The 25,878-nt window shown below is 56.9% G+C and overlaps 1 protein-coding gene across 2 annotated transcripts in view; it reads left to right on the top strand.

Moving 5' to 3' along the window:
• The first annotated feature begins 1,132 nt into the window (after positions 1 to 1,132).
• LOC144933962 (xylosyl- and glucuronyltransferase LARGE1-like) overlaps positions 1,133 to 25,878 on the top strand; it is a 128,530-nt gene continuing 103,784 nt past the window's right edge. The window contains exons 1-2 of one of the 2 annotated variants that reach the window (XM_078859336.1): positions 1,133 to 1,343; positions 18,499 to 18,625. The gene's annotated coding sequence lies outside the window, so the exon portion shown is untranslated. Of the gene's footprint in view, positions 1,344 to 1,415; positions 1,506 to 18,498; positions 18,626 to 25,878 lie in introns of those variants that run through there. The other variant, XM_078859337.1, reaches the window with a different exon arrangement.

Consider the following 25,878-nt stretch of genomic DNA (forward strand, 5'->3'; position numbering starts at 1 on the left):
GTCGACGACTTATTGCTAAATCAAACGTCAACACGAAAAAGGGAAACATCGGAATGACACCGACGACAGTGATGGCTGCTGCGCGTTGTGACGTCACAACGCGCCGCGTGCTGACAGGCCAATCCTGATTAATTCGCCTCAAATATCAACATCGAGTCGCTGTGGAGAATATTAATTACTCGAGAGATACGCGGACAACGCATCCTGTTGCCTGATGATCTGACTGGTTGTTTACATTCAGAAGGCACTCCTTGGTATTGGTCTGCAAAGCCAATAGGGCGATGGACTAAAACGTGTTCGTGTTGACACGTGGAGATACTGGGCGGAGTTCTGCTCACACAATTTGCAGGCGTGCAAATACAGATAGGGATTGACTCATCATCCCTCTGTGGTCGATACAATTTGTACCAAGTTGCAGGGGAAATCAACAGTCACCCGCGTCAAACAAACGTGGCATTTTCACCACTGGCTGTGAACAGCAGAGAAGCAGCAATGCCTCAATGCTCATTTGAGCAGCAGGAATTCACTTTACATAAATTACAAAGATCCCCCGTATAGCCTCAACAGACTTTTGGGGCAAGTGCTGTTACCAAGCACCACACTCGGCCGCCCTTGTCTCCCTCGTGTTAAATACATACACGAGGTGTCGGGCCCGGTGACCCTGCCCCCGGTCTGCGTAACCGCTAGAGCTCCACCTCCTCATCCCTCTCATCCTCATCCCTCTCATCCTCATCCCTCTCATCCTCATCCCTCTCATCCTCATCCCTCTCATCCTCATCCCTCTCCTGATGATCCCCCTCCTCCTCATCCCTCTCCTCATCCCGCTCTTTCTCATTCCTCTCCTCCTCCTGCTCCTCCCCCTCATCCCTCTTCTCCTCCTCCTCCTCACCCCTCTCCTCCTCATCTCTCTTGTCCGCTTGCTCTTCCTGCACCGCAGGCGGCGCTCGCCCCATACCGCCCCGCGGGCGGAGAGAGGGAGGGGAGAGTGAAGGGAGAGGGAACAGAGTGAAGAGAGAGGGAGGGGAGAGTGAACGGAGGGAGGCTTGACTGTAAGCGCGGCTCTCATTGGCGAACCCTCGCCGCTGCACTGGGCACTGCAAGGCGGAGTCGCATTGGCAGCGGGGAGAGCAGGGAGAGCAGGGACAGCAGGGAGAGCGCGGGGAGATCAGGGAGGGATCAGGGAGAGCGGAGGGAGATCAAGGGAGGGAGCAGCGGGGAGCAGGGAAGGGCGCATCTCGATTTCCGATCTCAGGGCGATGATGACGGAGCGGTCTCTGCCGTGCCGCCTGCGGCTGCGCTCTGGATGCGGGGAGCCGTGAGAGGAGCCAGGGGCCGCCCTGCCGGTGAGGATGAGGAGGAGAGAGGATGAGGATGTGGGTGAGATGAGAGGAGGAGGAGGAGGAGAGAGGATGAGAGGTGGATGTGGATGGGAGGAGGAGGAGGTGGATGGGAATGGCGCTACTCGCTGTGCCGAGCCCGGATTGCGGAGCTGCGAGGCGGCGGCGGTGAGGGCGGCGATGACAGCTGAGACCGCGACGCGGCGTGGTCGAGGCGTGAAGGCGGTGTGTGTGTGCTGTGTGTGTGTGTGCTGTGTGTGTTTGGCTGTGTGTGTGTGTGCTGTGTGTGTGTGTGCAGTGTGTGTGTGTGCAGTGTGTGTGTGTGCAGTGTGTGTGTGTGCAGTGTGTGTGTGTGCAGTGTGTGTGTGTGCAGTGTGTGTTTGTGCTGTGTGTGTGTGTGCTGTGTGTGTGTGTGCAGTGTGTGTGTGTGCAGTGTGTGTGTGTGCAGTGTGTGTGTGTGCAGTGTGTGTGTGTGCAGTGTGTGTGTGTGCAGTGTGTGTGTGCAGTGTGTGTGTGTGCAGTGTGTGTGTGTGCAGTGTGTGTGTGTGCAGTGTGTGTGTGTGCAGTGTGTGTTTGTGCTGTGTGTGTGTGTGCTGTGTGTGTGTGTGCAGTGTGTGTGTGCAGTGTGTGTGTGTGCAGTGTGTGTGTGTGCAGTGTGTGTGTGTGCAGTGTGTGTGTGTGCAGTGTGTGTGTGCAGTGTGTGTGTGTGCAGTGTGTGTGTGTGCAGTGTGTGTGTGTGCAGTGTGTGTGTGTGCAGTGTGTGTGTGTGCAGTGTGTGTGTGTGCAGTGTGTGTGTGTGCAGTGTGTGTGTGTGCAGTGTGTGTGTGTGCTGTGTGTGTGTGTGCTGTGTGTGCTGTGTGCTGTGTGTGCTGTGTGCTGTGTGTGCTGTGTGCTGTGTGTGCTGTGTGCTGTGTGTGCAGTGTGCTGTGTGTGCAGTGTGCTGTGTGTGCAGTGTGCTGTGTGTGCAGTGTGTGTGTGCAGTGTGTGTGTGTGCAGTGTGTGTGTGTGCAGTGTGTGTGTGTGCAGTGTGTGTGTGTGCAGTGTGTGTGTGTGCGTGTGTGTGTGCGCGTGTGCGTGTGCGCGTGTGCAGTGTGCGCGTGTGCAGTGTGCGTGTGTGCAGTGTGCGTGTGTGCTGTGTGCGTGTTTGCTGTGTGCGTGTTTGCTGTGTGTGTTTGCTGTGTGTGTGTGCTGTGTGTGTGTGTGCTGTGTGTGTGTGTGCTGTGTGTGTGTGTGCTGTGTGTGCTGTGTGTGTGTGTGTGCTGTGTGCGTGCTGTGTGTGTGTGTGCTGTGTGTGTGTGTGCTGTGTGTGTGTGCTGTGTGTGTGTGTGTGTGCTGTGTGTGTGTGCTGTGTGTGTGTGCTGTGTGTGTGTGCTGTGTGCTGTGTGTGCTGTGTGTATGTGTGCTGTGTGTGCTGTGTGTATGTGTGCTGTGTGTGTGTGTGCTGTGTGTGTGCTGTGTGTGTGTGTGCTGTGTGTGTGCTGTGTGTGTGTGCTGTGTGTGTGTGCTGTGTGTGTGTGCTGTGTGTGTGTGCTGTGTGTGTGTGCTGTGTGTGTGTGCTGTGTGTGTGTGCTGTGTGTGTGTGTGCGCTGTGTGTGTGTGCTGTGTGTGCTGTGTGTGTGCTGTGTGTGTGTGTGTGTGCTGTGTGTGTGTGTGTGCTGTGTGTGTGTGTGCTGTGTGTGTGTGCTGTGTGTGTGTGCTGTGTGTGTGTGTGCTGTGTGTGTGCTGTGTGTGTGTGCTGTGTGTGTGTGTGTGCTGTGTGTGTGTGTGCTGTGTGTGCTGTGTGTGCTGTGTGCGTGTGTGCTGTGTGTGTGCTGTGTGTGTGCTGTGTGTGTGCTGTGTGTGTGCGCTGTGTGTGTGTGTGCTGTGTGTGTCCTGTGTGTGTGTGCTGTGTGTATGTGTGCTGTGTGTGTGTGTTGTGTGTGTTGTGTGTGATGTGTGTGTGATGTGCGGTGTGTGCTCTGTGTGTGTGTGATCTATGTGTGTGTGTGCTTTGTGTGTGTGTGCTCTGTGTGTGCTCTGTGTGTGCTGTGCTCTGTGTGTGCTGTGCTCTGTGTGTGTGTGCTCTGTGTGTGTGTGCTGTGCGTGTGTGCTGTGCGTGTGTGCTGTGCGTGTGTGCTGTGCGTGTGTGCTGTGCGTGTGTGCTGTGCGTGTGTGCTGTGCGTGTGTGCTGTGCGTGTGTGCTGTGCGTGTGTGCTGTGCGTGTGTGCTGTGCGTGTGTGTGCTGTGCGTGTGTGCGTGGTGCGTGTGTGCGTGGTGCGTGTGTGCGCGTGTGCTGAGTGCATGTGTGCTGTGTGCATGTGTGCATGTGTGCTGTGTGTGAGATCTGAGTGTATGTGTGCATGGGTGTGCTGCGTGTATGAGTATGATGTGTGTATGAGTGGGCTGTGTATGAGTGTACGTGTGTATGGGTATGCTGTGTGTATGTGTGAGCTGTGTATGAGTATGCACTGTCTATGGGTATGATGTGTGTATGAGTGGGCTGTGTGTATGAGTATGCGCTGTGTATGAGTATGATGTGTGTATGAGTGGGCTGTGTATGAGTGGGCTGTGTGCATGGGTATGCTGCGTGTATGAGTATGCTGTGTGTATGAGTATGCTGTGTGTATGAGTATGCTGTGTGTATGAGTATGCTGTGTGTATGAGTATGCTGTGTGTATGAGTATGCTGTGTGTATGAGTGGGCTGTGTGTATGAGTGGGTTGTGTATGAGTATGCGGTGTGTATGAGTGGGCTGTGTGTATGAGTGGGTTGTGTATGAGTATGCTGTGTGTATGAGTATGCTGTGTGTATGAGTGGGCTGTGTGTATGTGTGAGCTGTGTATGAGTATGCGCTGTGTATGGGTATGCTGTGTGTATGAGTGGGCTGTGTGTATGAGTGGGTTGTGTATGAGTATGCTGTGTGTATGTGTGAGCTGTGTATGAGTATGCGCTGTGTATGGGTATGCTGTGTGTATGAGTGGGCTGTGTGTATGAGTGGGTTGTGTATGAGTATGCTGTGTGTATGAGTGGGCTGTGTGTATGTGTGAGCTGTGTATGAGTATGCGCTGTGTATGGGTATGATGTGTGTATGAGTAGACTGTGTATGGGTATGATGTGTGTATGAGTGGGCTGTGTGTATGAGTGGGCTGTGTGTATGAGTATGCTGTGTGTATGAGTGGGCTGTGTGTATGTGTGAGCTGTGTATGAGTATGCGCTGTGTATGGGTATGATGTGTGTATGAGTAGACTGTGTATGGGTATGATGTGTGTATGAGTGGGCTGTGTGTATGTGTGAGCTGTGTGTATGTGTGAGCTGTGTATGGGTATGATGTGTGTATGAGTGGGCTGTGTGTATGGGTATGATGTGTATGAGTATGCTGTGTGTATGAGTAGACTGTGTATGAGTATGCGCTGTGTATGGGTATGCTGTGTGTATGAGTAGACTGTGTGTATGAGTATGCTGTGTGTATGAGTATGCTGTGTGTATGAGTATGCTGTGTGTATGAGTGGGCTGTGTGTATGAGTGGGTTGTGTATGAGTATGCGGTGTGTATGAGTGGGCTGTGTGTATGAGTGGGTTGTGTATGAGTATGCTGTGTGTATGAGTATGCTGTGTGTATGAGTGGGCTGTGTGTATGAGTAGACTGTGTGTATGAGTATGCTGTGTGTATGAGTGGGCTGTGTGTATGAGTGGGCTGTGTGTATGAGTATGCTGTGTGTATGAGTGGGCTGTGTGTATGAGTAGACTGTGTGTATGAGTATGCTGTGTGTATGAGTGGGCTGTATGTATGAGTAGACTGTGTGTATGAGTATGCTGTGTGTATGAGTATGCTGTGTGTATGAGTATGCTGTGTGTATGAGTGGGCTGTGTGTATGAATGGGCTGTGTGTATGAGTGGGCTGTGTGTATGAGTGGGCTGTGTGTATGAGTATACTATGTATGAGTGGGCTGTGTGTATGAGTGGGCTGTGTGTATGAGTGGGCTGTGTGTATGAGTGGGCTGTGTGTACAGAGAGCCCTGTCCCACGATGGAGCAGTGGCCCGTGGGGACTTCGCGTGTGCAGCGCTGCACGTCACCGCTGCACATTGACCCTGAGCCGTAGCTGCCGCGTACTTCACTGCTGCACTTGACGCATGACTGGCGCGTTATCTTTACACGCTAGTGCTGCTGCACGTTACTGCTGCACATCGCCGCTGCACATTGCCGCTGCACATTGCCCCTCGTTACCGCTGCACTTTTGCGCTTGTGCGCCCCCCCCCCCCCGCGGAGTGCGTCTCAGTCAGCGCCGCCCGCTTCATTGTTCATTCTCCGCGTGCAGGAGCGAGGAGCGCGACATTTCTATTCCACGTCTCTCTGCTTGCTCCCCCCCCTCTCTCCTCCCCCTCTCCCGCACTCCTTCATCTCCTCTCGTCTTGCTCTCCCTTACCCCCCCCCCCCCCGTGTGTCTCTCTCCCCGTCTCCTTGCTCTCCCTCTCTCTAGCTCCTCTCTATCCCCCCCCTCCTCTCCCAGCTCTCCCCTTGCTCTCTCTCCCTTCTCTCCCTATTTGCTCGTTCTCCCTCTCTTACATCTCCACTCTCTCTCTCTCTCCTCTCTCATATCTCACTCTTCCCACTCTCCCATTGCTGTGCCCCATCTCCTATCTCTCTCTCCCCTTCCTATCCTGTCTCTTAACCCGCTCCCCCCTCTCTCTCAGATGCTGTTACGCGTGGTCATAAATAGACTTTAGCACCAGAATCTATTTCTGGTTACCGGCACCCCCCCCTCTCCCCCCCTCTCTCTCCCCCCCTCTCTCTCCCCCCCCCCTATCTCCCCCCCCCCCTATCCCACCTCGTATGCGTGATGGGTCTCCTCCAGAGTTCTCCAGTTTCCTCACAAATATACAGTACAGTACTGTACATAGATTTGCTAAAGATCCCGGTGTAGCAAGACCCTCTTGCAAAACGAGTCCTGAGACTCAGCGAGGCTTTCCTGCACGTGTTCTGTTTGTGACGTCATCGTCGTCACCATCATCAGTCGACGTGCTGGCGTGAGGCACGAGATGTAAAAGACGATGATGGCGATGACGGCGATAATGGCGTGATGATGGCTTTAATGGCGTGGAGTGGTCGTGGAGTGGTCGTGGGTTAGGAGGTTGGAGGGGTTGGGGAGAGCAATGCCGAACGGATCCACCTGGAGTCTCGCGTCGTGTCGTGCAAGGACACAGGAGCGAGGGGGGGAGGGGGGGTCTACACGAGGGATTGTCCGCGACTGCCGGGTTGAGTCTCCCTCACTCACCGCGGGGCGCGAGTTGCTTGCGGCCAACCGCGATGCCGCGGGTCGTGCCGCAGCCAATCGCCGCTAGCCCCAACCCCCGACCCTACGCTGACCCCAGCCCTGACCCCAGCCCTGACCCCAGCCCTGACCCCAGCCCTGACCCCAGCGCTGACCCCAGCGCTGACCCCAGCGCTGACCCCAGCGCTGACCCCAGTGCTTGCCGACCGCTCGCCCAACCCTACCCCGAGCAGCCACGCGCGTTCTGCCCTCTAGACCTCGACAGAGCCACAAGCAACACGATCTATCTATCACCTTCACACTACTCGCCCTAAAACCTAACCCTATAACGCTAGCCATAAAAGCTAACACTAGACATAACCTTAACCCTAACCACTATATCTAAACCTAACCCAGCATTAACCTCGGCCATAACTGCAAACCAATCCCTCACTCTCACCCTGTCCGCAACGCCAATGGTGGCCGTGGTTCCACCCTGGAACCAGAATCCTGACCGCAGCCTCTTGAGCCTCACCCTCCTCCACCTGTGTGCCCTGAGCTTGATCTCGGCGTGGTTGTCGCTTGGTGTCTTTGTGGTTGGCTGAGGTTGTGGGCGAGTCTGACTGTGGTGGTATGAGTGTCGTGTCCGCGTGTTTGTGTCTGGATGTGGTTGTATGCCGAGGAGTGCTCGTGTATTCAGCTTAACACGGAGGCTAATGGATGGTAGTCGATTGGTTCGATTCCTGCTCACGGCCAACACCAGTGACGACTGTTTGAACCGGTCCTAGGCCTCCGCTAGGTCGACTCGGCCTCAAATGAGTACCTGGTGCTGTGTGTAAGCATCGCTAGTAGGGAGACAAAGGCGGCCGAGTGTGGCGCTGATCACCCCACCCCTCGTGTGCCGTGCCGGCCTTTATAGGTGCTCGCAAACAGCACGACAGTCTGTTCAGGCCATACGGGGATCTTTGTGTGAGTGTCATTTTGACCTCGCGTGACGGTATCCGTTGTGTCCACGTGGTCGTGGATGAGTGCGTGGTTGAGGAGAGGTCGAGGTGAGGTCGCGGGGAGTGCTGGGGCTGTTGGATCCAGGGGCAGGGAGGAGGAGGAGGAGGCGGCACGGGGCGTGCTGTTGCTGATGATGATGATGCGCGCAACGCAGACTCATCCATCATCATGCCACCTCCACCCCGCACCCCATCCCCTCGTCCTCCTCTGCTCTCCCCCCCCACTTCCCTCCTCCCCCTCTTGCGTCCTCATTGACATCTCAAAGCTCAGCGTGACGACATCAAACACCATGATCATCATCATCATGATCATCATCAAACACCATCACCATGATCATCATCATCATGATCATCATCAAACACCATCACCATGATCGTCATCATCGTCGTCGTGTGTCGTTCCCGTGTTCCACAACCACACGAACGAGACGACTCTCACGCCTCACCCAGTAGCGGGGGGGGAGGGGTCGCTCATAGCGGGGGGCGCTTTTGCGTTATTTTCTTTTTCCCACCGTGAATCGTTTCGGTGACCGATCACAGAGAATAACGTCAACTATAAATACCGTCCACGTCAGAGACGGGGAGAGGGAGGGAGAGACAGAGAGGGAGGGAGAGACAGAGAGGGAGGGAGAGACAGAGAGGGAGGGAGAGACAGAGAGGGAGGGAGAGACAGAGAGGGAGGGAGAGGGACCATCTGTCGCCACCTTCCCGTTGCCAGATGATGAAACAGTCATGCGGAACTGCGTGGTGAATGCGGTCAGTGAGGTCACTCGCAGTCTCCGTGTCTCCGCGTGTCTGTCCCTCTGTGTCTTCGTGGCACGAAGGAGAGAGAGGCGATCGGGCGTGGTTCATGACCACACCACCGTTGCGCCGTGCCGGCCTTGAGAGGTGCTCGCTTGCACCACTTGCCCCAGGAGTACGCGAATCTAAAACGGGGGGGCATCTTCTTCTGAGGTTTTTTCGGTAAAGTCACGTAGAAAGTAAAATAAAATAAAAAACAAAAATCACGACGTTTCGGGCATCTGTTTATACATCGCCGCCGTGGAATAAATAAACGCGGATGGCGTCTGTTTCATGGCAGGAATATGTTTGTGTTTTATGAGAGAGGCCGTGGTGGGGAGGGAAGGGGGAGGCGCTGATGGATTGCTTCATGTCCACTGTGGCCGTCTTCTCGGGCCTGTGCCGTCATTCATGTGCGTAGTATGTTGGACTTCTTTCGCACCGTACGTAGCCAACCGTGGAGGTGCCATTGCCTTCGCCAGTCTTGTGGTCTTGTCCATCGGCGATCATCCCTTTCGACCCGAGCCGGCTGCTCCCGCGAGAGTCAACACGCGGCCTCTCGCACGCACTTGCTCCGTGCTGCACGCCTTGCGCTCCCATTCCCAGCCTGAGCCTCTCCACGCTTCGCACTTCTCAGTTTCTCTGCCATTGCCCGTGTCGGTGTCCCGCGTCTCCCATCCACGTGCCACACAGGGCAATGCGCACTGATTTAAACAAATGGTGCAATGTGACAAAAATTACAGTGCAATAATTTACGGCCAGGTGTCGATGCACTGCTGGATGAATGCTGCCTCGCGCCTTGTCGGTCAAGTGATTTTATTTGACCATACTTCACCCCGCTGGTCAGTGCGGGTTGTTGAAGGGAGTCCTCGGGATCCGTTTAGATTTCACTCGCCACGGATTACTGATGTCAGCCGTGGCCAGGAATCAAGCTCAGGTCGCAGGGTTCCGAGCGATGCAGTGCGCTAACCACTGTGCCACCGCTCCACCCCTGTGGAACATCACGCACACTGCATTCTGAACACGAAGAAGCTTGTCGAGCAATTGGATGCGAAGAGATTCTCCTGGGTGATGTGGGGGGGGGGGGTGTAATGAGCAAAGTTGATGACCCATGGCTGTTCACAAATCGGGTTCGTGAGCCACAGAGAGACAGAGAGAGGAGTTTAACACGAGGGCCGTGGTTCACGCTGCCCTGCTCCCTGCGTGGTTCACGCTGCCCTGCTCCCTGCGTGGTTCACGCTGCCCTGCTCCCTGCGGTTATCAGATGTTGAGAGTATTCCTCGCGGGCTATGAGACCGCAGGACGTGTTTATATTTAAATAGCGGCTTCATCGTCACGGCTCAGCGCCAATCCAAACAAACTCTCTCGCGAACTCCCAGAGCCTACGGAATGAGACTCCGGATTCCAGGCCCCGCGCACGGGAACACGTCACATCGAGCCCACCAGCTTCCAGCTGATTTTGATGACACCAGCTGAGACGACGAAGCGTGGCCTGGGCGTGAGTCTGCTGCCAGTAGCGGGTAATGAATGCTGCTGCTGCTGCTGTGCGTGATCCCAGTCGAGTAGTTTGCGGTGTAAGTTTAGAATTTAGTCAATTCGGACCCCGAGTCGGCCAAGGGAATCCGCCGTCTCCGCCACGGCTGTCCACAGCAACCCGAGGAGACGGAATTCGGAAACTGCGATCGTAGTAACGTGGAGAAGGCATCAACAGCCTCCAAGCTCTCACGAACCCAGGCTTCAATAAAGTCGCGTATTCATCAATAATGGCGAGAGTTTAGAGAAAACGACCAGCCACAATAAGTTGACGTGAAGAAAGTAAATCAAAATACGTTCGAAAGGGGCAAGCAGGCACTGAGACGCACCCTCGCAGTGGCGAGATGTTATCTCCCTCGCCTGATATGCAGGAGGTCGTGGGTTCGATCTCGACCCTGACGAATCCTGCTGTATATCTGGAGTTTTCCTGTTCTCCCCGCGGTCACGTGGATTTTCCCCGGGTCCTCCGATTTTCCTCCTCCACATCTCGAATCAAGTTCGTGTTTGAGTACTTGTCTGTTTGAAATGTGATAAGCCACTTCATTTAGCTACAATTTGTGGCTTGGTCGCTTCTTGAAAAAGTAGCGACGTAGCTCAGTGTGCTTTACCCTGTTAAAATAAAAACTTGTTTAGTTTAGTTCAAGTTGTTTAAAGCGACTTTGGACGATTCTCATGTCAGACTTAGATGCAGACTTCACTCAAACCCCATTCAGCTATTACTGGTTTGAACAGGGATATAATTTGACCAGCGTGGTGCAGTGTCGTCACTTAACCCCCGCCATCAGCTCGAGCGGGTAGGCCTTCATCCACCAGTGGATTAACAGTAAGGCTGTGCATGGCAGGCAATGGGTTACTGCAGTGCTTAGAGTCGGGGCTTGGCCAACTCGCGTGGATCACGGGGGGTGAAGAGGGGGGGGTGGGGGATAAGGGGGGGGGGGGGGTGTCGCGCCATCACTGTCACTGCCCATGGGCGGCTGGGAGAGTCGAGGAGTGGAAGTCATCGCGCGCCGCTCACTCCGCGTGGCCGTGCGGGCCCCACTGTCGGCCCACTGCCGCATGGAGGCCTCCCACGCTCTCACTGCGGGTTGCTGAAGGCGCGGGGGAGTGTCCACGACTGACTTCGATCCATCACTCGCCGCTGATGTTCCCTCACCCTGACTGAGAATCGAACCCAGACGGCCGTCTTCATAGAGCTGCCCCCCCCCACCCCTCTCCTCTCCTTCCCCTTTCCCCGCTGCCTGTCTCGTGGAAATTATAAATATCCCCGCGTTGGAACAGACGTCATCCGTGTGTATTTAGTCCACGGCGATGCACAAACAGATGCCTCCGCTTTAGCTCTGCCCCCTCTCTTGGGAGGGGGCGAGTGGCGTTAGCGAGCACCTATTTTGGTCAGCACGGCGGCACGCGAGGGAGGTGGTGGTGGTGAGCCCAGCGCCACGAGCCCTTGACCGTCTTTGTGTCCACAGCGCTCATGTCCATGACCAAGCCGTGTCACTAATTAATGTGTGGGGGTGGGGAGGCGCTAGAGATCCTTTTGATGGCAAGTCACGGATTTTAGGACATGTACCGCCTCATCCCCGGATTATAAGACGCACTCTCAAGGACATGTGCTCTCGCTTCTCAGTTCAAGGGTGAAGGTGCAGCTCTGCAATTGCTCGCTCGCCACTTGTTGGCAGAAGGTGCCTTGTCCACCGATGTGAACTCCCGAGTGGTATTTGGCCTACTCTTTCACGCTGGCCAGGCGTCTTAGAACAGATGGGAGTGCCCCGTGTACCGCCGACTAGGAGCGGGGCACCTACTTGTACCTCTGGGTGGACAGCGGCAGTCGTGGGGCGAGGGGGGGGGAGTTTAAGAAACGTGCGCGCTGATTCCACTGTCGCGCCAGGATATGACATCGAACCGGCGGCCTCGGGATTGCAAGTCCAGTGGTGTGCTGACCACGCCACCGCCACCGTGGCAGCGTTCGTTGTAAATCAGACGAACGTTGCTGCTGCAAAAAAATATCTATTTGCCGGGCTGAGCAAGGCGGGGGGCGGGTGAGAGGAGGAGGAGGAGGGCTGAATGTTTATCCCACTGTGAGGCTGTTACTAGAGGTCGCGTCTCGGTGTGAAGGACGTTTTGAGCCCTGGGACCTGAGCTGTCGCTGTTGTGGTGTCGATGGGGGCGGGGTACGATTGGCGGGGGAGGGGGTGGGGGAGCCGCCAGGTGAATGCCCATCGCGGGGCAAGGGGGCGGGGCGGTTATCTCTGCGCCGTCTGCCTCCCGTGACCAAATCACCCCGGACACGGCCAGGCTTGTCGGGTCGGACGCTTCCTCGCTCCGTACGGCTGCTGACGTCGCTGCTGTCGAGCACCGCATTCATTTTACATCGAGGTGGTCGGGCCAGACGATTGCGCGTCAGGAGCATCGTCGCTGTGGTGATCACGGAGTGCCCCTCCTCTCTCGCGTTGTGAATCGGGCGTCGAGTTTCCGCTGTACGTCCCATGGTTCTGTTCTGCGCGGTGATCAGTCTCCGCACACTAACCAGAGAGTTTTACATTTTGCATGTGTGCATCATCGTCATCAGCTGCCATGCGTCATGCAGTGGAAGAGCTTCAGGGGTTGTGGTCCATGAGCTTCAGGGTGGAGATCGAAGCCCAGGGTTCTTCTGCTTTCCAAGGGTCGGGAGCGAGGTGAGAGTGAGCCTGGTTCGCACTTGGATGGGAGACTGGCTGAGGGATGCCAGGAGTCGTTGGCGGCTTGGGCTGTGACACATGCGCGGTGAATTTCACCATCAACACCACCGTCATCATGGGGCGTGGTGGTGGTGGTGGTGCACGCCCGCGATGCAGCCCTTTGGAGGCAAGGGTCGGTGGATCACGTCGAGATTCGCGAAGCACCCAAAGTCGCCGGGCCACGTGCGAGGTGGCCAGGAAACGAAATGGGTTCGTGAGCCCATCTGTGCGGACAGTGTCGGCATCATCCTCTCGTGAAGGAGCTCGATGTTCTCTTTGCTCGGCAGAGACGCGTTCCGGGGGGGTGGAAGGGCGTAGGGGCGGAATGGGAGGGGGAGCGTGGTGGTTTGGGGGTAGTCGAGGCGGGCTACGGGGAGATTTGTTTTCGTAACATAACGGGGAGGAGCAGGAGGAGGGTGAGCCGGTAATTGTATGCGCCACCGCCGTGGGTGGTGTCGCCCCCGGCCCCCGCCGCTGCCTGAGGCGCGATGATCGCTCGGGCGATTGCGAGTTTGTGTGGAGAGGCGGCCGAGTCCAGCGGGGGGCAGGGGGCGGGTGACGGGGGGAGCATGAATGTGGGGGAGGGGGGGATGCGTCCGCTGTTCCCATTGTGTGCGTCACGCGGCTCACGGGAATTAATTGCCCGCACGCTGAGAGGAGTCGCTGAGACGCGGGGGGGGGGGGGGCGTGTGGTCTCGGCCACACCGCCCCCCTCGTGTGCCGTGCCGGCCATCGTAGGTGCTACTCACCAACAGCACTTGCCTCAACAGCCTTAGAAGGCTATACGGGGATTATCTGTCTTTTCGGGAGTGCTCTTGCTGCGGTGAGCGCACTGCCGCACGAACCTGGCGACACGAGTTCGATGTACGCACACAGCCAACATGAGTGACCAATGTCTTAAGTCTAAACCGCCCTGCGCCTCCCCTAGGTCGACTCAGCATTAATTGAATGCCGAGTGCGGTGTGTAAACATCGGGCATCAGCAGTGAACTGGAAACCCGATTACACTGCGGAGGAGCTGGATGGGAGGTGGGGGGGGGGGTGCCGCGCTGGGTTATTTGTGAGCCCGGGGCTCAGCTTCCTGAGCCGCTGCTGAGCCCTGGCTGCCTCCCTCCGAGTTTAATGCCCCACTTCCTCCCGTGCGAAATCAAACCGCGCGCCGCGCTCAAATTAGCGGAGGAGCGGGACGAGGAGGAGGAGGGGGGCGCGGATTTGTCCGATGCCCGCGGTTTGGCCACGGGGCGGCTCTGTGGGTGACGCCACGTGACAGCCTCTGGGTGCCTGCGTGGCTGCGCGCGTGCACAGGTGGTGCATCTGTTGGTCATTGCAGACAGTTCGCCGAAAACACCTGCGTCTGTCCCGTGACCTCTTGTCAGCGAAGCGTCGTCTCAAAGTGCACCTAGCCTGGCACAGGCGCTTTGGTGACGTCACCGTCACTCAGTGGCGAATGGCGGCGGATGTGGTTGATGTAGCGTGTCTTGCACGATTCATGGTCCAGGGTTTTCTGCGATCCGGACTGTACCACTTGTAGGGAGTGTTCGGAGGGGGCTGTGAGCAGGTGAGCTGGCTGCAATGCCTCTTCCCTCGTCGTCAGGGGCGCTCCTGCCAGGTCAACCTCCCCCCTCCTCCCCCACGTCCCCCTACGGCGCCCATTACCGCTTCACGTGGGGGTGACACGCGGAGCGTTTGGGCGAGAGACGCGACGCAAGTGGTGGGAACGGGGAGGGGTGGTCCCCCTGCTGAGCGCACCTGGGGCCCCCATCAGCACCCCGCCAGGGATATCTGCGGGGTCGTGATGGGAGGGGGGGGGGGTGCCTTAGTCGGGTGGGGGCTGGGGGGGGGCAGCCGCTACCACCCACCGTGTTGGTGGAGCTCAGCTGCGACTCGTAATGAGAGGGTGACGGAGATCGTCTCCGCGTGGCGATTGCTCCAGCTGGCGTGGCGTTTCACGCGCGAACTGAGACGTGTATTTCACACGCGTGGGGCTTTCGGGACCAATATGAAGATTAATGATTGGTGTTTTGGGTCAGATCGCGTAAGTACAATTTGTGTCGTAAACCCTCCTCCACCTGACATGTGCCAATCTATGCCTGCTTCATCGTCATCGGCAGCAGCACACCGGCGATGTTGTTGGAGAGTGATCCACACAAGTTTAACCATTGGGTGCGGACGTCTCGCTGTCAGCACAGCCAGCATCATCAGACGTCTTGCCTGATGATGCGACCCGCAGTTTGCTGAAGCGATCTGACCCAAAAATTAATCTCTTATCAATCGAAACGTGCTGTACTTGCTTATCACATCTCCACTCCTCGGCCAATCACAGAGAGCGTCTGCCCTGTGGTCTGCGTGTAGGGTTGGGTGGCTGGTGATTGCCCTGGAGTGGAGCGGTGCGTGCTTATTGGTGTGTGTGTCGAGCAGTAGTGTAGCACTTGCCCCCTACAGTCTCACCGGCTACACGGGGGATCTTTGTCTTTATCCTGTGGGGGGGGGGGGGGGGTAGCGACTGCGTAGCGATTCGAACCCGGCGACCCGAGTTCGATTCCCGCTCACGGCCAACACCAGTGACGATTATTTGAGCCGGTCCCGGGCCTCCCCAAGGACGACTCAGCCTGAAATGAGTACCTGGTGCGGTGTGTAAACATCGCCACTGGGGAGACAAAGGCGGTCGGGCGTGGTGCTGGCCACCCACCCCCTCGTGTCCCGTTCAGGCCTTCATAGGTGTTCGCTAACAGCACTTGCCCCTACAGTTTGTTAAGGCTATACGGGGGATCTTTCACTTTGTTGGTCTGTCTGTGTTTGGCGTGCGTGTATGCGTCTTTCCCTATGCGTGGGCTCCTATGATGAACGTCGCTCTGTGTGTATGTTTATGCACACGTATGTGTATGTTTATGCACACGTGTGTGTATGTTTAACATACACACACACGTGTGTGTGTGTATGTTTAACATACACACACACGTGTGTGTGTGTATGTTTAACATACACACACACGTGTGTGTGTATGTTTGTGTGTGTGTTTATACACACGTGTGTGTGTTTCCCTATGCGTCGCGCTGTGTGTATGTTTATACACACGTGTATGTATGTTTATACACACGCGTGTGTGGTGTATGTGTCTACACACGTGTGTGTGCGTGAGTATTGGGTCGCTGGTCAAGTTCAATTTGCAAAGGCAAATGAAGTCTCCTCGGAGAAGATGATTTCTCGTTTCACGCTGCACCGGAGTGCCGCGCCTCCATTCACTTCCCCGTGCAGCCATTCCCCGTGAAGGGAGCGGCGGGGGGAGCGGCGGGGGGAGCGGCGGGGGGAGCGGCGGGGGGAGCGGCGGGGGGAGCGGCGGGGGGAGCGGCGGGGGGAGCGGCGGGGGGAGCGGCGGGGGGAGCGGCGGGGGGAGCGGCGGGGGGAGCGGCGGGGGGAGCGGCGGGGGGAGCGGCGGGGGGAGCGGCGGGGGGAGCGGCGGGGGGAGCGGCGGGGGGAGCGGCGGGGGGAGCGGCGGGGGGAGCCTGAGGCTCGCCTCCTCCCATCTCCCACTCCTCCCCCTCCTCCTCCTCCTCTGTTGCCTCGGAAAGGAATGGCATCTAAGAGCTCACGTGGGGTTATTCGTGTTTCATGGCCTTGCCACACACGTGTGTGCGTGTTTATACACACGTGTGTCAGCGTGGGTTTCTTGGGGAGCAGTGGAGCAGCGAGATTCGTTTGCCGCTCATGACCAATGACAGTGGTGAAAATATTAACCTGTCCTGGGCCTCCCCTAGGTCGACTCTGCCTTTAACGAGAACCTGGTGCGGTGTGTAAACATCGCCACTGGAGAGACGACGGCGGTCGGGCGTGGTGCCGCCCACCCAACCCCCCCTCGTGTGTGGCACAGACCTTTGGAGGTGCTCGCGAACAGCACTTGCCCCAACAGTGTGTGAAGGATATCAGGGTGGTCCTAGTCGTTGATGTACACAGACAGGTAAATGCTGCCACAGTGATAGAACCGTTTGCATTCTGCACCTGCAATGCGGAGGTCGCCGGTTCGATTCGATCTCCTGGCGTGGCAGGTGACACGACGGGCAGGTCTATTAAACCCGAATATCAACTCCAAGGCGAAGGTGCAGCAGGGTGGGCGGAAGGGGGGGGGGGGCAGGGGCTGGTGGGCACCACGCGCGCCGAGGAGGAGGCAGACATCGTTGGCAGATTTAATTGGATTTGGTGCCGGGGCTCACTGAGCATGCGGCTCGCGTCTCCACGCCGCCCACTCCGCGAGGCCTCCACGCGAGATGGGACACTGCTTGGCTTCTCCCTTCACTGTACTCTCTGCTCTCTCTCCCTCTCCTCTCGCAGTCTCCCTCCCTCTCACCTCTATACGCTCTATCTAACCTCTCTATACGCTCTCTCTCTCTCTCTCACAGTCTCAATCCAACTCGCCCACCAGTCTCCGATTTATTCTGCCTCTCTTACTCCATCTCACTCGGTATCATTTCGACTCGCCCCCTCTCTCGCTCTCGTCCTTCCTGCCCTCCCATATCTCTCCCTTCTTCTCTCTCTTGCACTCTGCTCTCTATTCCCTCTCTCCGCTCACTTCCTCTGTGAGATGGTGGTCGGGGGGAGGGGCCCTTTCCCCACACCTGCAAACCATCAGGCCGCATGCCTCACCGATGGATAGCGGATTCCAGTGCTGGCCAGGAGACGACCCAGCCACCACAGAACCACCACCAGCCCTGCTCTCCCCTGCCCCCCCCCCTCCCCATCAACAATCGCCGTGCACTGTCGCTCCCGCTCTCTTCCCTCCACATGAAAACTTCTTCCACTCTGGTGGAGACGCAACGCAGGAGATGGAGCTGAATCCGCGGGACGGATCTCATGATTCCGTCACGTGTCGCCCCGCGCTCACATTCAGCTGTGAAGGGGACTTCTTCCTCTTCCAGTCTGAACACAGAGGAATACGAATAGGGATCAATTCTTAACGCCTTGCACACTTCTCCCCCGTGAGCTGCTGAGTGTGATGGAGGGGCATGGTGGTGATGGTGGGGGTGGTGCTGATGAGGTGGTGGTGGAGGGGGTGGTGCTGGTGATGGGGTGTTGGTATGAGAAAGGGTGTTGTTGGAGGGGATGGTGGTGGTGGTGGTGCTGATGAGGGGGTGGCGGTGGTGGTGGTCATGGTGGGGAGAAAGGGGAGAAGGCTTCGTTGGGCACCGGTATTGGAACTCATGCCATGTTTGTGCTCTCGGCTCTCGGAGGAGACACGGAGTCGTTCTGATAATCGTTGCTCAAAACGGCACCTTCCTTAATGCATTGTAAACAAAACAAATACCATGCTGATATAATTACAATGTGGGCCCACTGCACAATGAATCCGGCCACCCGAGTTTGAATCCTGGCCACGGCTACCATCAGTGGTGAGCGATATCTGAACCCATCCTGTGCCGCCACCCTCGCAATGAACCAACGCGGCGAAGTATGGTCAGACAAACCCGTGACTGACACGGAGTGTGAGGATGCCTTCGTCCAGCTGTGGATTGACAAAGAGGCTGTAGATGGCGAATGTGATTGTGTCACATTCGGGGTGTCGCGGTGGCGAGATGTTACCTGCCTTGCCTGGTATTCAAGAGGTCGTGGGTTTGATCCCGACCCTGAAGCCTGTTCTATATTTGGAGTTTGAATGTCTCTCTCCCCCTGGTTCCGTTGATTTTTCTCCGGATCCTTCGGGTTTTCCCTCCACATTTAGAATCAACGCGCGTTTCGAGTATTTGGCTGCTATAAATGTCCACGTAATAAGCCGTTTCGTTGGGCTATCATTTGTGATAGCAAGGTCGTTTCTGAAAAAGAGCTGCACAGCTCAGTGGGCTTAACCTGGTAAAATAAGAACTAGTTTAGTGTCACAGGCCGCTAGAGCGCTGCGATATCATTTTGCTTTTGCAGACAACAGCTGCCCGAGGAGCGGGGGGCCAGCGACGGGGGGCCAGCGACGGGGGCCAGTGACGGCCCTTTGGGGCTCTGCACCTCCTGTCAGCCCGGCTCGCCGTGATCGCCGGACAACGAAGCTCAGGTGAGCACGGCCAACACAAAACAACCTCCCTTATTTATTTGATTCCATCTCATTCGGCGTATAAATAATAATAATCCGCCCGTGACCCCCCCGTGACCCCCCCGGCGCCCGCCCACCCGCCCGTCGAGGCCCGCCGAGGCCCGCCGAGGCCCGCGTTGCTGAGCGCGGCGGCGGGAGTGGGAATTCACGACGCCCCAAATCTCATCGTCACTGCGTTCGGCGACGCAAATTACGCAGGGAAGCGCCCATCCTCGCCGATTACCCGCGGCTGGCGAGCCCGCGGTGCGGCGGGGCGCTTATTATTATTATTATCACTGCCTCTGGGCTCTCTCGTTACGTTATTGGTGCTCGTTATTTATGTACCGCACACGCCGCGGGCGCGGGCTGTGCCCTGAGAGCTGTGTGCGTTGTTGTTGTGTGTGGGGGGGAGAGGGGGTGGCTGCGTAGGTTGGCAGTGGTGCAGCCACCTTGGATGCCGTGTCTAGTGATGACAAAGATATACTCAGTAGTGGGGGTAGCCTATGGATAGACTCGCCCCCGCCATGGGAATGTGGACTTTCCATCACTGACTTAGGGTTGTTAACAGGAGATGAGCACCAACGCCCCACTCTCATCAGGGCAGGGAATCTATTGGACTTTTGTTGGTTTTGGAATCCACGTGGTCCTCTCTTCAAGCAGGTGACATGGTCACTGATTGCACTGGCCACTGATTGTTTACACAGAGCGCACGAGCGGCAGACTCAGTCGTCAGACAGTAGCCAGCAGCTGCGTGGACTTCATATTAATAATAATCACGCTTCAGCAAACCGCGTTGAGGGACGAACCTCGTGGATCTGGTCTCCAATCTGGCCAAGAGCCACCGGGAGCCATCGGTCAGGTCGACTCCAGCAGCGAGCAGGGCGACTGTGCCCACAGTCGGTGGCGCCGCTGTAGAGCATGCCGGGAGTTGCCCCCGGGCCACGTGCACGGGGCACGGGGAGGATGCAGAGAGCGCGCAGGAGCAGAGCAGGGAAGGGCACCCTGCAAGTACGAAAAATCTCAAAGTGTCTGTGGTGTCGTCTTCTAAAAAGTCCACTGCCTTCTAAAACATTTGAGGGACAACTGGCCCTTCCTCCCGCCCTCCCCCTGCCCCTCCCCCTGCCCCTCCCCCCTGCACCCCACGCCCGGGGCACGCCTGCCTTGCGGGAGGCACCACTGCGCCTCGCGAATGCGTGCAGTGTCACATTGCTGACGGGCCACCACTGCCAGGAGAAATGAGCGCTGAGCCACTCTCCACTGATTAAACTCGGTAATAGCGGGGGGGGGCAGGGGGAGCGGTGTTGTGAGAGCCGCGTTCACCCCCCACGCCCCCCTCCCGTCCTCCACGCTCTCCAGCCGACAGCAATCTATTTTGATTGCATCGCGAGTGGCAGTTTGGGTAAAAAAAAACGTTTAGGGGAATTTCATCATAGCCGAGTGTTTGTATTAATGGCCTTTCTGCAATTAGGCGCCAATAGGTGTCCTCACAATAATTGCCGGTTTTAAGAAACGTAATGACAGCGCCGAGCAGAGTGCCATCGTGAAGCAGGCCCTGAGCCCACGACCAGCGAGCCCACGGGGCCATCACGACCTCCACTCATACCGAGACTCGGAGACACACGCAGAGAGAGAGTCGTAGACTCTCACACACATCCATAGGCTTACACAGAGATCCGTAGACTCACACAGAGATCCATATACGCACACAAAGGATCATAAACTCGCACAGAGATCCATAGACGCACACAGATATCCATAGACGCACACAGAGATCCATAGATGCACACAGAGGTTCATAGACGCACACAGAGGTCCATAGACTCGCACAGAGGTCCATAGACGCACAGAGATCCATAGACGCACACAGAGATCCATAGACGCACACAGAGATCCATAAACTCGCACAGAGATCCATAGATGCACACAGAGATCCATAGACGCACACAGAGATCCATAGATGCACACAGATCCATAGACGCACACAGAGATCCATAGACGCACACAGAGGTTCATAGACGCACACAGATCCATAGACGCACACAGAGATTCATAGACGCACACAGAGATCCATAGACGCACACAGAGATCCATAGACGCACACAGAGATCCATAGACGCACACAGAGGTTCATAGACGCACACAGATCCATAGACGCACACAGAGATTCATAGACGCACACAGAGATCCATAAATGCACACAGAGATCCATAAATGCACACAGAGATCCATAGACGCACACAGAGATCCATAGACGCACACAGAGATCCATAGACGCACAGAGATATCCATAGACGCACACAGAGATCCATAGACGCACACAGAGATCCATAGACGCACACAGAGATCCATAGATGCACACAGAGATCCATAGACGCACACAAAGATCCATAGACGCACACAGATATCCATAGACGCACACAGAGATCCATAGACGCACACAGAGATCCATAGACGCACACAGAGATCCATAGACGCACACAAAGATCCATAGACGCACACAGAGATCCATAGACGCACACAAAGATCCATAGACGCACACAGATATCCATAGACGCACACAGAGATCCATAGACGCACACAGAGATCCATAGACGCACACAAAGATCCATAGACGCACACCACCAGGGGGTCGCGACAGTCTAAAGTACCATGGACAGCGATCACCCCACAAGCGGCGGGCTCGGCCAGTCTGTGGCTGTCGAGTGACACCGTGCCCACGTGGGTACGGTGTCACTCAGCAGCCTGTGCCTGCTGAGTGACACCGTGCCCACGGCGGTGTCCGCGGGTTGGAGTAGAACACGCGGAGGAGTGGCAATGGGACGTGGTGGGGAGTTTTTTACGAAGTATGGTGGAGCGTGGTGGAGCGTGGTTGAGTATGAATAGAGCATGGTGGATGGAGCGTGCTATGGTGCGGTAGACTTCGATGGAGCGTCATGGAGCGTGGTGGAGCGTGGTGGAACGCCCTGTCGATGCAAGCGCGTCTGTGAGGTTGTGAACTCGGGGAGTCACGGCTGCGTTCATGGCACCGTGGCGCTGGAACAAATTCATCCACACATTCGGCAACGTTTGGAAACGTTAGGCTGTCAGGCTGTACGTTCCGGATGTTACCAGACCAGCATCATCGCCTGAAGTAAAGCAATGTTAAGTCTGACAGCAGCGGTCTGTCATGTATCCATGTGCGTATGCGGCGACACAGCATTACATGAGATATGCGTGTGTGTATGTGTACCTGCGTGTGTATCTATGTGTGCCCGGTGTGATGTATAAACATTACAATTGGGGAGACAAAGGTGGCCGGGCGTGATTCTGGCCAAATCACCCCCCCCCCCTTTTCTGCCGCTACCAAGTTGACTTCGTCACCGCCCAGCCATGGCTTTAACACAACGATCAGAATCTCGGTTTCACGCGAAACAGTTCGCTCGTCACCGACCGCTGTAATTGGCCACGGAATCGCGAGGAATCCCCAGAGAGGGGCCCCCGGGACTGTCCCAGCCCCGACGCTCCCTCGGGGTCCCAGAGGCGCGGCCCCTAATTGAACCCCCCGCTGGGCGATCCCCTCCCTCGATCCCTGTGAATCGGCGTGACCCCGCAGACTGCTCTGGGTGATGCCGAGAATGGCGCTGACGCCGCCAATCGGGTCCGAAAATGGAAGTGGCACGGAAATGCATGGGAAGCGGGGGGAGGGGGGGGGTATCGAGATGGGGTTAGGTGTACAGACACGACGATGAGTAAGTGTGTGGGCTTGAGATTGGGGAGGGGGGGGGGTGGTGTAAAGGTTAGGAATAGAGTTAGGGGTGCAGTTCGGGCTATGGGTGGGAGTGGCTTTAGGCATCAGGTTATGAGTATAATGAGGGCTCGAGCGTGAGTGTTGACGTTGGGGAGAGGCAGGCGGTGTTGGGGTTCACGGTCGAAGTCGCCTGCAGTCTGCGTCACTGCGTCTCGCCGCGTCACCGCTCCTCCCGACTGCTGCCCCGGTGAGCACGAGGGGTCTCTCCGCCACCGTTCGTGTTTTATTAATGATAACACGACGTAACACAATTTATTAGTCTTTTTTTTTATTACTTTAGTATAAATACATGTTAATTTTGATTCATATGTTGCTTTTTTAAAGACACAAATTCGCACGTTTTCTCGTTGAAAATAACTGAATTTCAAAATATCACCGTCCTGGTCACAAACGCAAAGTTTGTGGGGAATAATAGCCACTTTATGTACTTTTGAGGCATATGCAATTAGGAAATAACATTTACTATGAACCAAAAAATGTGTCAGTGTAATTGCACCAACCCTTGGGGGAGGGTGCGTGGTGGGGGGTGGGGCCTGGGAGGGGGTGGGGCCTGGGGGGGGGTGGGGCCTGGGGGGGGGTGGGGTCTGGGGGGGGGGGATTCTCTGACAGGCGCCCTCGTGCGCTTCTTTAAAAGCTCCCTTCAGTGATGGGCCCCATGGAGCCCGCGCTGCTGCCGCTGCCACCGCTGCTGCTGCTGTGCGCCAACCCACGCGGCGCCGCGTAATTAATGACCGTCAGGTGTTCGCGTAATGAGTGCCCCTTGAAATTTGCGGGGCTATGCGCGCGGTGACATTTAATTTTCCGGAGCAGATGAGACCCGTGGTGGGGTGTGGGTGCCGTGTCGGTGAGGTGAGGGTGGGGGGTGATGGAGGGGCTTCTCTTTGGAGCATTTCCCACGATGGCCTCACACAGCGCACGCCAGAGGGCCGCATTAGCTGCCAGAGCTCACGCGGGTTCATGGCGTGGGGGACCTTGAGCTTGAGGACGCCGACGCCGCCGGTGGTGGTGGTGGTGGAAACCAAACGAGAGAGAGGTAGCTGCTCTCCCGCCACGGCCACGGCCGCAAAGGCAGAGGTCCCCCGTGTAGCCTTAACAAACTGTTGGGGCAAGTGCCGTTAGCGAGCACCTATGAAGGCCGGCACGGCACACGAGGGGGTGAGTGGCCAGCACCAAGCCCGGCCGCTTTTGTCTCCCTCGTGACAATGTTCACACGCTGCACCAGATACTCATTTGAGACTGAGTTGACCTAGGAGAGGCTGAGGACCGGTTCAGATCATTGTCACCGGTGTTGGCCGTGAGCGGGAATCGAACTCGGGTGGCCGTGTTCGTAGCGCAGCGTGGCGCTAATCGCTACACTACCGCTCCCCACAACCGCCACACCACCACCGCCACAACCGCCACACCACCGCCGCCACACCACCGCCGCCACACCACCGCCGCCACACCACCGCCGCAACACCACCGCCGCCGCCACACCGCCGCCGCCGCCACACCGCCGCCGCCGCCACACCGCCGCCGCCGCCACACCGCCGCCGCCGCCACACCGCCGCCGCCGCCACACCGCCGCCGCCGCCACACCGCCGCCACACCACCGCCGCCGCCACACCACCGCCGCCGCCACACCACCGCCGCCGCCACACCACCGCCGCCGCCACACCACCGCCGCCGCCACACCACCGCCGCCGCCACACCACCGCCGCCACACCACCGCCGCCACACCACCGCCGCCGCCACACCACCGCCGCCACACCACCGCCGCCACACCACCGCCGCCACACCACCACCGCCGCCACACCACCGCCGCTACACCACCGCCGCCACACCACCACCGCCGCCACAACACCGCCACGACGTGCAGGTGACTTTCCCACCACTCCCCCCTGCGTGCACAGCTCCACGTAGCACCACAACTACGTCTCCGAGAAGCAGCAGCCATACACAGACCCACCACCATTACCGGCACACAGCCTCCCAGTACTACCATCGAACACGACCATCACACTCAGAGACCTGTACCATCACCAACACCCATACACAGCCTTCGAGCGCCACTATCGGCAACGAAAAGCAAGACCGCGCACACGCAACGTCCCGCCATACATCCTCGCAGCATCTTCACCATCTATGCCACAACCAGAATCACAACTACAAATACGACGACGAGTATCACCGCTACAAATACGCCCCCTACCAGCCTCCGAGCACCCCTCCCCCGCCACTCCATCGCGAGCCGCAATTCGTGGTGCCGCCCTGGGACCTCGGATCGTGGCGCGCGGAGCCTCGCGCCCTCTTTAATATGGATACCTGTGCACGTGTTTACAGAGTTCCCTCTGGCCCGAGCGGACACAGGGATGGGAGGGAGGGGGGAGAGAGGGGGGAGGGAGGGAGGGAGAGAGAGCGCAAAGAGAGAGGGGGGGACGCTGCTCTGCCGCTGTTGAATTTTGATGATAAACCCCTTTTTTCTCTCTGAAATTTTCATTACCTCCAGGATTTGTGCCATGAATTGCGGATTACATTTGCGTCTCGTAGTGCTCTGGCTCGAGTTCAGATTGTGTTTGCATTATCATCTACTCGTATTATTATTGCGCCACTGCGTGTGTGCTTGTGTTCTCCTGCGCGCGCGCACGCACGCATGTGAGTGTGTGTGAGTGTGAGAGTGTGTTCCCTCCGTGTGTGTGTGTGCGCGTGTGCTCCATCGCCCGCCCGCCCGCGTGCGACTAAGTGTGTGTTTAATATTGTTTAATGCTGAATCTGCCCGAGTGTTTGACTTTCATTTGTCGATGCCTGTCATGGAGTCTACTGCACCTTGGGTGTAATCTTTTCAAATTTAAATTTCTCCCCCACGGGCCAGAGGCGGCGCCGGGGTTTAAACGCTGGCGCCATCACCACGGGACGCGATGTTGCTGCTGCGGCTACTGCTGCTGATGCTGCTGCTGATGCTGCTGCTGATGCTGCTGTGGCTTTGAACTTCGCGGGGTCAGCGTCATAAGAAGGCAGCAGATTACAAATATACATTGGAGGGAGATGGTGCGGGATGGAAGGTGAATGTTGTTGATACATTAAATGCAGTTTCAGTTACTTACATCAGAATCTTGATTATCCTGGAGGAACCTGATGAGCTATGAAGCTCTGTCTAGTCGAAGCGGGGGTCAGCCAATTACGTCAACAAACAATACAAGAAAGGATACGAGTGCAGGATTAAAAATAAACTGAAGCAAGTCACGCAACAATAAATATGACTAAAGCATGGAAGTACAAATTGCACGCGAGATTAAAGCATCGCTTCGACTCTCGTGGGGCAATCTGAGGGCAGAGTGCGTGGGGGGAGCGCGCCGCCTGCAGCGGCGACAGCAGCGTCACTCGAAGGACGTCTCCCTTCTCCTTGAGCGGATTTCTGACCCGCGGGCGGAATGGCAGTGGGGCAGCGAGACTTCCGAATGGATTCTTC

Source organism: Lampetra fluviatilis, chromosome 8 (genome assembly GCF_964198595.1).
Source record: "Lampetra fluviatilis chromosome 8, kcLamFluv1.1, whole genome shotgun sequence".
Lineage (NCBI taxonomy): Eukaryota > Metazoa > Chordata > Hyperoartia > Petromyzontiformes > Petromyzontidae > Lampetra > Lampetra fluviatilis.